Genomic DNA, 14,500 nt, shown 5'->3' on the forward strand with positions numbered 1-14,500 from the left:
AAATTATGCATGGGGTCCCTATAACTTTTTAATTTTCCAATTTAATCATTAAAAGCATGTTTATGCGTATCTTAATTTGGGTTTTAAGTTTTATTTCATTATATTTTAGCCCATATCATTATGTTTATATATTTTTGAGTAAATAACATGTTTAATCCCTTATATTTAAAGAACTTATATTTAATATTGTATTAGTATATAGGGTTAAATTACACTATTAATCCCTATATTTCATAATATGTAGAATTAGGATCATTAATTTAGATATTTTATAATTTATTCCCTAAATATATTAATATTTTAAATAAATATAGGATTATTTATATATATAATAAATAATATATTATGTAATATTTTTATTTATATGATTTAAATTTAAATTAAATACAAATTTGTCAATTTATTGTAAAGACATTTAATTAATAAACACCGGTACCAATTTTGGGCGTTATGGGGTGCTAATCCTTCCCTATACGTAACTGACTCCCGAACTCATTCTCTGGTAAGCAAATCCCTGTTGTGTTATTTTAATATTATTCTTAGGAATTTTATTAAAATAACATAATATTTGGTGACCAACCACACCTAAATAAATGATTGGTGGTGACTTTTTACATTAGTGTTTTATCTAATCCAAGGAAGAAAAACATTTACTTTTTCAAGACAGTTAGACTTAATTGTACTTTTTTTTTTTCGTCGCCGGGCAATAAACGTCTCGACACCTACAGTTTTTAAATAGCTTTTCATTTGGACCCATATATGTTCTCCATGCATAATTCGTATTCTCTGGACTAAATCTATAAAGCTTAGAGGGAGGGTTTAACCGGTGTTCTGCATGCCAGCAGCAATACCCTTCATGGTCAAGATGAGGGTATCCTCCAAACCAGGAGCATACTCACTTTTCGGGTTTAGTTTCACGAGTTCATCCGCAGCTTTGCTTGATTCAGTAATCTCTTTGGACAACTTGGCGTTGTAATCCGGGTCACGGATCTGTTTTAGGGTTAGGCCTGGCAAACATTTAGTGTTGTTATTTAAGATTCACGAAACAGCAGTCTTTGCCTCAGGTATGGATTCCTTTCAAGAAGAACCTTGTGTGCGGCAATCTGGAAATAGATGAGAAAGTATAAGTTACTGGTCCATTGTCATTATTTTTCAACAAGTTGCAATCAATCTGAACTTCGGTACCGTTGCAAGATTCGAATTTAGCATGAATGTGTAATTACTTTAAACAAAGTTCGTCAATTTTCTTTAGCCACTGGCATCAACTTTTTGAACCACTGTAAGAGAGAAATATATATATGTATACAAATATCTTGATGGTCTAGCACGGCAACCAATATTTAAAGAATGTGGATTTGTCATCGAGCTAAGAACTGTATGTTTTTTGAAAGAAAAGAATCAAAGGGGGAATCATGTTTTAGTGAATTTACCTGAAGGAGAAGGCTTTTTGTTACTTCATAGTCGGCCCTTAATCGCTCTCCAAATTACCACAGTTCTTGAGAAACAAGGAGCTTATCATATAGGGCTGCGATCCCGGGATCTCCTTTTGCGAACACCATCTCAACCAAATCAATTGTCACCCTGAAGAAAGGCCATTCGTTGTACATCTCCCGTAGCATGTGGAGATTCTTAAAGTCCTTCTGAATGACATGTTTAAATGCGGTTCCGAATCCAAGCCAAACTGGGAGATGAAATCTTGTCTGCGTCCAGGCAAAGATCCACGGGATTGCTCGGAGAGATTCAATGCCCCCACTTGGCTTCTGCTTTGATGGTCTGCTACCAATGTTCATCCTACCATACTCCAACTCTGGTGTAGCCTACAACCAAAAGATACAGTATAGTTCAATCGAAACCTGCTTGTAATTAGTTTAGATGGTGTAAAGAATATGATCATGCAAGTCACTAACAAGGCGGAAATATTCAACAAATCCAGGTTCTTTGAAGACAATGGAACGGTACTCCTCAGTAGCAACAACTGCCATTTTATCCATCAGAGCACGCCATTCTGGTTTCGGTGAAACCGGAGGATGCGTACCATGCTTAAGTGTGGCAGCTGTAAAACGCTGGAGTGTTCTAAAGCACAAGTGCTCCTCTCCAAACGATTGCTCGATAACTTCTGCTTGAACTGTAACACGAACCGAACCGTGAATAGTTTCTGGTGTTAAGATAATATAGCAAGATGGGTGGTGTCATAACCATTTTTTTTAAACAATAAAGTATTATTTTAAAACAATTATCACTTTTTATTTGGAAAATTGGGGATTTATGAATTGATTTGAATTAAATTGAAAGGAGTCACCATCGACCTTTGAGTTAGGTAGTTCGAATACCTAAAAACGTCTTTTAAAATAATTTTAAGAAAAAAACATTTTTTAAGACAAAAGTTGGTATGAGTTTACAAAGATTCATTTTTTCGATCCGGGAGTTGATTACGCGTGGGGAAGGGTAAACACCCCCACAGTGGCCAAAATTGGTATTGTGTCGATTACACTTTGTCGTAAATGGTGGAAATTATGAATCAAATATAAAGTTCATGAAATTATTCGGATAATATTAATCGTTAAGGAAATACAATAGAAACAAATGTAAATGTAAAACAAAATATTTACAACATAAAAATAATAACATTTATTTAATGTTATACATAAAAATACATAACATGTGAAATATGTACATTCATATGGGACTAAAACATAAGAATAAAAAACTTACAGATCAAAATATAAATAACCAAAGAAACATATTTAAAAATTTAAGGGACAAATTGGTATTAACAGAAATTTGAGAGGCTGAACAACGAATACAAACAAACCATAGCTAATATCGAAAATATTAAACAGTACTGGAAATTAAAATAACCCATAAATAATATAAAGGACTGAAATGAAATAAACTAGAAACATAAAAGGCCAAACAATAATTAAACCAAATGCCAAACAGTGACTAAAATAAAAGATTTACAAATGTCATGACCAAAATCAAACATTAACAAAAATACACAGTATGTATGACCATGACTAAAATACAAATATTGAAACAAATGTGCTCAAAATAAAAGAGGATCAAAATTCATTAAATGACTGACAGATGAAATTACAAAATCAAAGGGACATAATGTGGTATTTATCCATGCGCAAAAATGCCAAACAGTCCCCTCGAAACTACGTCGTTTCGTGGGGATATAAAAGCCTAAACCCAAGGTTTTCCCCTTCATCTTCTCATTTGCTACATATTTAAGAAAACCAGAAGAGAGAAAGTTTTACAACTCTCTCAACTTCCCCTCATCGAGGAAGAAAGTGTTTGCTGCCGCCGGCGGAGCTCACAGCGGTTAACGACGACTGGAGAGACCCAAACACCCCAAAAGCCTCCTCCTTTCGCCCTTAATCCGAAACTTAGCCCTTCTTAGCCTAAAACCTCCCCTAGAGTCCTAGATCTAGGTTTTATACCTTCGAATATTTTGAAAATTGGTGACACTTCGACTTCCTCGTGAACTCCGAACCAATGTAAGAACTTTTCTTTCCTTTCTTTTTATTGTTTTTGTTTTGTCTTTTGATTCACTCTTGTTTCGTGTTTTTCCTCTCTATTTTTTCTCTTCTGTTTTTTTTTTCTTCTGATATTTACTTTCCCCCGAATCTCTTCTCTTTTTCTCTATCTTCCTCCCTCTTTTTTATTTCCATGTGTGACTTTGTGATGGATGTTGTCTGATGATAATGTTACCAAGGAGATAAGCTTGTAGCAGAGTTAGATTACCCCGGGATAACATTTGATTTGTTTTTATTTTCTTTATTGGGGTTTTTCTGATTGTTTTAACTTTTCTCTGTTTGATGGATTTGTTGTCACTGTTGATGACAACATCGAGCAGGAAACATTCAGCGACGGCTCCGCAGTACTCGACGGTGGCTCACGCAAGAGAAATGAGTGGTAGAGTCCACGCGCCAATGGGAATTGAAACGTTGGTGGCGGTAGCTGTTGATTAGGGTTTATAAACCCTAATTTGTTTAGGTTACAAACGGGTCGGTCCGAGTAGGATTTGGGTCAGACTTTGGGCCTGGTACTGGGCTTCTGTTTGTATCTGGCTGTAACTAGGTTGGGATTGTGTGTTGGGTCACTGGTTTCCTAGTGGGCCTGCTAAGTTGTATCTAGCCCATAAATTAAGCCTGCAAAATGCAATTAAGTTATTAATAATAAACGTAATAATAATAATAATAATAATATTTTAAGACCCAGACAAAAATGGGTGTCTATAGGTACCCCTCTTTGTACATTCTTGTGTTAACAAGAATAGGACAAAGACGAAAAAAGATAACAAGTTTTTGTCTAATTCTCTTTGGCTTTGAAATTTGATAGAAGAGACGAAAGTGCTCATCCATGATGAAGAGTTATGGTCATTTTTAGGTTAAGTTGGAGATAGCACGGTTCCTACGTGTTGAGGAAGTCTGGCTATCTAAGGGTGACACAGCTCCTACATGATGAGGAGATCTGGTCGATAGAAGACACGGTTTCTACACGATGATGAAGGTTGACCATATTTAGGATGATGATAACATGATTCCTATGCATGAGGACGGCTGGTTGTCTAAGGTTGAAGCGGCTCCTACGTGATGAGGAGATCTAGTCAGTGGATGACATGGTTCCTACGTGATTAGGATGGTTGACCATATTTAGGTATGATAACATGGTTCCTACGTGATGAGGACAACTGGTTATCTAAGGGTGACACGGCTCCTACGTGATGAGGAGGTCTGGTCAGTGGATGACACGGTTCCAACGCGATGAGGATGACATGCCATCTTTAGGGACTTGTTTTAAGAGAAACTGTCTTAAGAGAGACAAAATTTGTTTCAAGGGAAACTATCTCAAAGATGATGTTTCAAGAGAAACTGTCTCAAGAGAGACAAAATTTGTTTTAAGGGAAATGATCTCAAAGATAATGATTCAAGAGAAACTATCTAAAGAGAGACTAAATTTTGTTTCAAGGGAAATAAACTCAAAGATTTTTTTTTTGTTTCAAGTGAAACAATTTCCAAATTTGGTTTTTTGAGGGAAACTGTCTCAAGTGAGACGAAATTTGTTTTAAGTGTAATTTTCTCAAGCGAGACAACATTTGTTTTTAAGAAAAATTGTCTCTAGCGAGATGACACTTTGTTTCGAGAGAAACATCATCAAAGGAGATAGACAGTCTGCTTGTTCCTACATGCTGAGGAAATACCTTCAGAAGATCTGATTGTTTACTTCAGGATGTTGAATCTGTTTCTTCAGGTTAGAGACATCTGGCCATTTTCGAACATTGATTTCCTGAAGGATCAAAATGATGCATTTATGACTGACTATCTTGGATATTATGATTGATACCAAGATGAAGTTTATTTGATTTGATAAATTTTTGAACTTGTCCTCATGAGAGGGGAAAATTGCCTTTATTGCACATGATGATGAATGCTTGATGCAAAGGTGCAAATTTCATGTAACATGTATGTATGTGTTGATGTATACTTTTTCTATCTGTGTGGGAAATGGTTGTGTGAGTAGTCTTCATTCTATCCCTGATTCAGTTGTGTTCATTTTCCACCAGGGTGTACTCTTGCAAACTTCGACCTGAGATAATTTGTTTTCCTTGCCCATCAAATTTCCCCCCAAAAGTTTGGCTTCCCTTTCCCCAACTTCGATCATGAACTTTAGAGAGCTATTTGTTGAATTCCAAGATATACTTCCAGAGAAATTATCTTTTTTGAAATGTTTTTCTTCATTTGAAAAAAACCTTAATGAAGAAAGAATATGCGAATTTTCACTGTCAAATGAACTAAAATAATGCCCTATCTTCGGCCTCGTAATTGGAGCAAATCACAAAACATGAGTTCATTGAATATCAAAAAATCAATTGCTCTTTTAATCTTTGATAACTGCAAATCTTTGACAAATATCAAGATCGAAAGGTTGGTTTTGAGGTTAACTACCTAAATTTTAAGTATTGTTTCATTGATTCGTTCTTTTTTCTTTTTTCAGTAATCGTGAAAATTAGGACTTGCCCCTATTTCTTGGTTTAACATTTTAATCAGAGACGGAAAAAATGTCACAACTAGCATAGTCAATTGCTAGACAATTTAGAACACTTTTGTTTCAGTTCTCTGAAATCTTCCGTTTGTTCAAGTTTCTTAGGCTCCTCTAGCCAAGGTAGTGCATAAATATCGATCTAAAAAATGAGATTTCTGAGTACTCGTGTGAAGTTGACTATAACAGATGTTCCATAACTCCCTTAGTCTATATTCACCAAAACTCCTTATTTAGTAAATTTGATTTAATTTACCATTGTTTGACTAACTGAACTCATCTTTATTTTACATATATATTATAATTGCCTTTGTTCGTCTAGCTGAAGGATTCATGTCATCACAAAGTCTTCGACTTGACAATCACAGTGGAGTAAACACTGAATTTCTAAGTATCCGATCAATGTCATGGTTTGAATGTAATCTATTCATAAAGCCAGGGCTTTCGAGTTTCCTCTATAACTAATTGGTTTAGTAGAATATTTTAATTTTATTGTATACATATAAATTTTTGAGTATACGGATTCAATTTCTTAAGTTTTTCAAGGAGAACCTGTTATAGTCCAGGTGTTGTTGATGGTCAGAAAATCTCATCGTTAGAGTTTAATTTCCAAGCAACTGACCTAAACTAGATTCACCTACTCGACCATTCTGTCCGTGAAGATCATGATCATCATTGAACGCCATCAATGAAAGTAGAAACCAATTAGCTTTGCAATTTTATGTGCCAAATGCCCCATTTTGTCCGCTCCTGACACATACCTGAATGCCAAACCCTTTGATTGTCTCTTCGTAATAGTAGATGGTTATTTTGGTCTCTGCAAGAGAAGGGTATGTATTCTTGTATATATTCTGGAGTAGGATTATGGGTTCTTGTTTTGCTAAGGTTAAATCTTGTCATTTGTCAAATATTTATAATCTCAATTATTAAAAAGCTTTTAATTAAGATGATATTAAAGGAATTTCAAGATTAAAATTTGCTAATTTCTTGTTTCCTCATAAGGAAGCATTTTATTTAAAATGTTCAAACATTAAATGACTTATAAATATTCAATCATAGGAAAAAGAAAAACAAGTTCAAACAAGATGACATGCTTTTGATGGTAATGCAACAAATTCCCGATGGATGCCATAGCCTACTCCTGATCAAAATGCCCCATTACACATTGAATTTCATACCCCTGAATCTATTAGATCTTGGACCTTGCGTTTCAATGCCCCATAATTCTCATTGGTGTGCCCCGAGCTCTCAATATGATAGTTGCATATGGCGTTAATATCACGACCTTTAGGATACAGGGCCTCTTTTGGTTTGGATTGAAATAGAGTCACAAGGTTCCTCTCAACTGGGGTTGGGAGCAATTCCTCATATGTCATTGGGATTCGATTGATGTGAGTCCTTTCACGGAATACCTTATGAGGTTTGGTCCCTTAATTAGCTAGATAAGATCCCACTATGTCAATCTCAGCTCCTTGCTCAATGTCAGTACTACTAGTGCCTCTTATCATGCCATTCTTGACACCTCTTTCAATTATTTCTCTATACATGATGATGTTATAGAAACTCTTAATAGGAGCTCATATCATGTGGTTAATATATGGAGATTTTAATGTATCGATAAATAGAGTGATGAACTCTTTTTTAATCATTTGTGGATGCACTTGAGAGGTAACATCCCTCCATCATTAAGCATATTGTCAGAAGCTCTCATCACTATTCATCTCCATATTTTGCAGCGTGGTTTAATCAGGGGCCACATCAGTCATGTGTTTATATTAACCCAAAAATGGACAAGCCATATCCTTTCAAGAGTGGATTTGAGTACGACTCAGTTGATTATACCACTTATAAGCGGGTCCAATCAGACGTTCTTGAAAGCAATGGATCAACATATGATCATTGTTGGTGTATCCAGTCATCATTTGAACAAACATCGTGAGATGGGCATTAGGGCAACTGGTTCCATTGTACTTTTCAAAATTGGGCATTTTGAATTTGAGCGGGAGCACCAAGTTTGGAACTAAGGCTAGTTCTCTTGCATCCATTTCATTTTGAGAGCTCTGTCCTCTCATTCCCTTGAATGTCTCTCTGCACCATTGTTTTAGGTTCTCAAGGATCTTATTCTTAACTCTTTTTATCTCTTCATGATCTGACTTGCTGTGATTAATAGGATTTCCCCGAGGATCTAACATAGTTGCATGAGTTTTAGTAGCGGAGAAGTCTATTGGGTGTATTGGAAACTTGTAAGGTGAAATGAGCATTTGTGAATTTGAATGTGCACTCACACATTTAGAGGTTTCACGGGTCGAGGAAATATTCTCTTTGCCTTTTTCTTGGTTAAGGCCAGCCAATTTTGCTATAATTTGGTCGACTAGGTTGTCTTGGTTTTGCAAGATACAATCCACAGTGGTCTTTTTCTCTTACTCTATTTTAGCTTCCCACTCTGTTTACATCCTTTGCAAATCCTCTTCCAGTTATTTCTTTAGTTTCTCAAATTTTGCTTTCATTCTCAATACTGTGTGAATGAAATTGCACAGTTAGAAATACCTCCTCAGAGTCCTCCAAGAGATAAACCCATGATTCCATGATTAATGCATGTAAGAATGGAAATGCAGATGCAAAAAATATTGATCCCAATGATGAATATCGCAGAATAATTTTAACCAGAAATAACAACCTTCACATTACAAGATAATCCATTTTACAGAATGCTTTCATTTAGACGTTGAGTCTGAAATGTGTCGGTGCTTCGTCTCATATTTTCATCTTTGAAAATGATGCCCCTCAAGTGCTCTATAACCTAACTCTGTTAATACCCCTGCGGTGTTAAAGTCAGTGCGTCGTTCTTTGATGACTAACAATGGAATGTTAGTAGATAAGACTCCATTATTGATTACTCCTCGAATCAATTGATCATCTTTCCGATCACAAATGCTGCACGATCTTTGAGCAAGTCTCATTCTTGTACTCTGAACTTCTTTTAGCCCTCAGTGCATGTCAGTATATGCGACTGCTTGATTGAAAACTTTATCTTTTCTTGTGAAAATTTTCTCTTGAATATCCCCTTGCATCACATTATGTTATGACAATGAAATGCATTGCAAAGAAGGATGAAAAATGATACAAACAAAAGAAAAGAAATAAGTTAGTATAAGCAAGATAATCAATAGAGTTAAAAGATGTTATTTAGAGATAAATATAACACCTACCCAATCATGATATCTACTCGAGCATGCTTTCATTAGATAACAATCCTACCCGAACATGCTTTCTACTCAAATGATTTATTTCTATATACAGGGTGATCATTCTACGGTTCACTATATGCATGGTTTTGGCTTTGTGAGGAAAAGGGTACTCAAACTGTCCTTGATGTCGGTGCCCCCTTGGGCTGCCAAACCCTCGATCCTCGCCCATTATAGGTTTCGAACAAAAGGAATTCAATTCGAGGGGATTCATTTCCTTATACTCATACGAGAAATAAATCCCTATGAAGGTATAAGGGATGTATCCCAAGGGTTATTTTCTAAAACTCATATGAAGAATAAATTCTTACGAGAGTAAAGCATTCAGCCTGACTTATATGCAAATGCACGTGATGTGTGTGAAGAGGAACATACAAACCTTTTACTCAAGAAAAATGAAAAAAAAAACATGACAAAGAACCTTAACAAAGTTGAAAACAAAAATTAAAATGTTAGTATGATAATTTAAAGAAATAAAGAAATTAGAAAAACTTAAATAAATGGATCATAAATTATCTAAAGACTCGAACTCATGATTTCCACCACAACGACAATATGTAAGAGACTTACAGTTTGACTCTCTAAAAAATCCCAGTAGAGTCGCCAAGCTGTCATAACCATTTTTTTGAAAAACAATTAAGTATTATTTTAAAAATAATTATGACTTTTTATTTGGAAAATTGGGGATTTATGAATTTATTTGAATTAAATTGAAAGGGAGTCAAAATCGACCTTTGAGTTAGGTAGGTCAAATACCTAAAATCTTCTTTTAAAATAATTTAAGAAAAAAATCGTTTTTAAGACAAAAGTTGGTCTACGTTTACAAAGATTCATTTTTGGATTCGGGAGTCGATTACACTTGGGGAAAGGTAAGCACCCCCACAGCGCCCAAAATTGATGTTGTGTCGCTTAGACTTTGTCGTAAATAGTGGAAAGTATGAATCGAATATAAAGTAAAAATATGATCCATCTATTAAAGTGTGATTAATTTATTTTGAATTACTTATTAGGAAAAATTCTTTAACTTAAAAAGAAATCTCGAGATTAATAATCCTTCATCGGGAAAGCTATCTCATCTATTTATCATTTGTAAAGAATATTCCCTCCTCGAAGATTTAAAAACGTGAATCGAATATAAATGATAAATCAACCTTTGGTTAAAATAAATTACATATAAAAACGCATTTGATCATTTGAATAATAAAAAAATTAATTAGTAAAACAAACTAATTTTATTTCAAGTTTTCATTTCTTTAAAGTGTCGCATCACTTCGACCAAGTGATATTTTCTACGCTCATTCTACAAATCGATTCTTGAAATTATTTGGATAATATTAATCGTTAAGGAAATACAATAGAAACAAAAACGATTGTAAATGTAAAATAAAATATTTACATCATAAAAAATAATAACATTTATTTAATGTTATACATAAATACATAACATGTGAAATATGTACATTCATAAGGGACTAAAACAAAACAATAAAAAATGTACATATCAAAATATAAATAACCAAATGAACATATTTAAAAATTTAAGGGACCAAACTGGTATTAACAAAAATTTGAGAGGTTGAACAACAAATACAAACAAACCAGAGTCAAGATCAAAAATATTAAAAGAACATGTACTAGAAATGAAAATAACCCATAAATAATATAAATAACTGAAATGAAATAAACCAGAAACATAAAAGGCCAACCAATAGTTAAACTAAATGCCAAGCAGTGACTAAAATAAAGGAGTTACAAATGTCATAACCAAAATCAAATATTAACAAAAATATATAATATGTATGAACATGACTAAAATAAAAATATTGAAACATAAGTGCCTGAAATAAAAAAGGATCAAAATTCATTAAATGACTGAAATATGAAATTAAAAAATCAGAGGGACCTAAAGTGCGATTTAACCATGTGTAAAAAAGCCAAACGATCCCCCTCGAAATTACGTCATTTCGTGGGGATATAAAAGCCTAAGCCCAAGGCTTTTCCCCTTCATCTTCTTATTTGCTACATGTTTCAGAAAACAATAAGAGAGTTTTAAAACTCTCTCAACTTCCCCTCATCGGGGAAGAAAGGGTTTACCACCACTGACGGAGCTCACGACAGAGCTCACAACGGTTGGAGAGACCCAAACACCCTAAAAGCCTCCTCTTTTCACCCTTAATCCAAAAATTAGCCCCTCTTAGCCTAAAACCTCCCCTAGAGTCCTAGATCTAGGTTTTATACCTTCAAATATTTTTAAAATCGATGACCCTTCGGCTTCCTGGTGAACTCCGAACCAAGGTATGAACATTTCTTTCCTTTCTTTTTCTTGTTTTTGGTTTTTGATTATCTCATGTTTCGTGTTTTCCTCTATGTTTTTTTCTCTTCTTGTTTTTTTTCTTCTGATATTTACTTTGCCCCGAATCTCTCCTCCTTTTCTCTATCTTCCTCCCTCTTTTTTATTTGCGTGTGTGAGTTTGTGATGGATAATGTCTGATGATAATGTTACCGAGGAGTTAAGCTTGTGTCAGAGTTAGATTGCCTTGGGATAACGTTTGATTTGTTTTGATTTTCTTTATAGGGTTTTTTTCTGATTGTTATGACTTTTCTCTGTTTGATGGATTTGTTATTATTGTTGATGACAACATCGGGCGGGAAACGTTCGGTGGTGGCTCACGCGGTGAGGGAAATGAGTGGTGGAGTCAACGCACCAATAGGAGTTGAAACGCTGGCGGCAGCGACGCTGACTAGGGTTTAAAAACCCTAATTTGTTTGAGATACAAACGGGTCGGTCTGGGTCGGATTTGGGTCAGACCTTGGGTCTGGTACTGGGCTTCAAGTTGTATCTAGTTGTAACTTGGTTGGGCTTGTGTGTTGGGTCAATGGTTTTCTGGTGGGCCTACTGAGTTGTATCTAGGCCGCAAATTAAGCCTGCAAAATGTTATTAAGTTAATAATAATAATAATAATAATAATAATAATAATAATAATAATAATATTTTTAAGACTCGAATAAAAATGAGTATTTATAGTTGGGACCACCTCCTCTTCCAACAGTTCCACCATGACCATGGAACATCGTGAACTTCACACCAAATTTCTTAGCAATATTTATAAGCTCCTCCTGAGCTTTGTATAACTGCCAGGCAGTTGAGAAACGCCCTGCATCTTTACCTAAACCTGAATATCCGATCATAACTTCTTGTTTACCATTTATCCGATTTCTGTACCAGTCAATAGAGAAGAGCCGAGCCAAAGCAGTTGGGGCAACCTCCAGATCTACAGGCTTCTCAAAAATTGGAACAACTCTTAACAGTTGTTTCACACGACACTCACACTGAAGGAGCTCAACAGCAAGAACATCAGAAGGTGCGGTAGCCATCAAAATGATGTACTCTCTAAAGATGTCTACTGGGAGCTTTGCTATTACATGAAACGTGTCCAAAAAATCGACAATTTCTTCAGTTTTTTGGAGATCAGGACCAAACAATGGGCGCTTGCCACTTAGTTCAGATAATCCATTCTTGCTTTTTTCTTCAGACCACTCTCGATATGAACCAATTTCCAAGTTATTGGTAATAGCATCTATGACATCTGTGTGGCGATCAGACTCTTGCCTAATGTCAAGTCTAACTAGTGTCAAGCCAAAAGTTGACACTTGCTTCAAGAAATCAAGAAGGGTTCCATCAACAATTGGTTGGTCACCACAAGAGCAAAGTGATCTATAACAGAGTTTAAGAGGCTCCAGAAACTGCATAAAATTAAAGACTAAATTATTAAGGCACTAAGCTATAAAATCAGGTTTTGCTAGCTGTAAAGAAAAGACATAAGAAGTGTTATAGACCAAAATAGTTACATGGGAGTGACCTAGTCTTCACACCAAATTCAAAAATGATCATTTTTATTTGGAAGGGGGATTTTCCACATGACAGATTAAGTAAAAAGGAAGTTAGATCCAACAATCAAGACATTTCCATCCCAGCACACTAAGCTATGAAATCAGGTTTTGCTAGCTGTTGCTATCTTTTAACAAGCAAGGGAGCAATGTAATATTAAATCTCTATTTCTCTCGTGAAAAATATGTTAGTCCAAATTAATGATAAGATCATGAAATATGATTTAACTGATAGAGACCTGCTCAATGTTGGTGAAAGTTGTTTTCTCTGGAATTTCATAGATACCATAAGATAAACTTTAACTAGACCTTTCTTATGTCTGATACAGCTTGTCTCTAACATCACCAAGAACAACACAGTAGGGTTCATTGGGAGGAACTTGTTCCCAGAACTTGCAGTATATGTAACATCAATGAGAACCAAACCAAGGATAAGAGATCAGTTGAACAAAATAACATAAGGATCACCATCTCTGAATCACACAAATAATCACATGGCATTCTTGTCTGAGGTGCAAGCCAAGTTTTTTTCCCCAAAAATCTAAATGAATTCTTAGAGCATGCAACAAAACATACACCCTAGAAGAACTCTGTCCATTCATAGAGAATTGGGGAGAGCGAGGAAAAAGATTGGCTAAAATACTTCAAAGCATTTTAAGAATGCACTCATAATATCATAATGAAATAGAAAAGTTATTTACTCAAGTCAAAAGGGCATCATCTAGAATTATAATAAAATCTACATGAAATAAAAACAAGCGTATTTCGATGTATACCTATGCAATGTTTACCATATCTCATTGAGGATCTATTAAGTTCTTCTGCACGAGCAGAAACTCATCGCTGCAATGCCACATGGACAAATGAAAAGAAACATTGGTAAGAATCGACCTAAAATTGATCCTTTCAATTATTGAATGTGTCAGATGATACAAGCTAAATACCTCAAACATCATATCCTCAATTTGGGAATAGTACAAATTGGCAGCCATCAGTCTAGCCAACAAACAAACATCCCTTGTGACCTCATGAGTTACCCTTGGATTGCTTGCATTATACATCAAGGAAACCTTGAAAACTCCCGAACGATACTTGAGTAAACCCAATTTTCAACACTTAAAAGAAGTTGTACTAGAATCTCATCTGTATGAAATGTAGCTTGAATCTGCATGTAAGAAGAAGGCAAACAATCAAAGATAACAAGATATCTTTCCCTTAGCGGGATAGGAATTGCAAGTTTACAACAACAATAACAACAACAAAACCCTATTCCTATATGCAATGGGGTAAGGGGGAGGTTGTGTAGTAGGCTGCCCCCA

At 35.0% G+C, this 14,500-nt stretch overlaps 1 pseudogene; it reads right to left on the reverse strand.

Annotated features, from left to right (window-relative positions):
• Positions 1 to 726: 726 nt before the first annotated feature.
• LOC120184900 lies at positions 727 to 14,242 on the reverse strand (annotated as a pseudogene).
• Between the last annotated feature and the right edge of the window lie 258 nt (positions 14,243 to 14,500).

The sequence above is a fragment of the Hibiscus syriacus genome, unplaced genomic scaffold (assembly GCF_006381635.1).
Source record: "Hibiscus syriacus cultivar Baekdansim isolate YM2019G1 unplaced genomic scaffold, ASM638163v2 tig00112968_pilon, whole genome shotgun sequence".
Taxonomy (NCBI): domain Eukaryota; kingdom Viridiplantae; phylum Streptophyta; class Magnoliopsida; order Malvales; family Malvaceae; genus Hibiscus; species Hibiscus syriacus.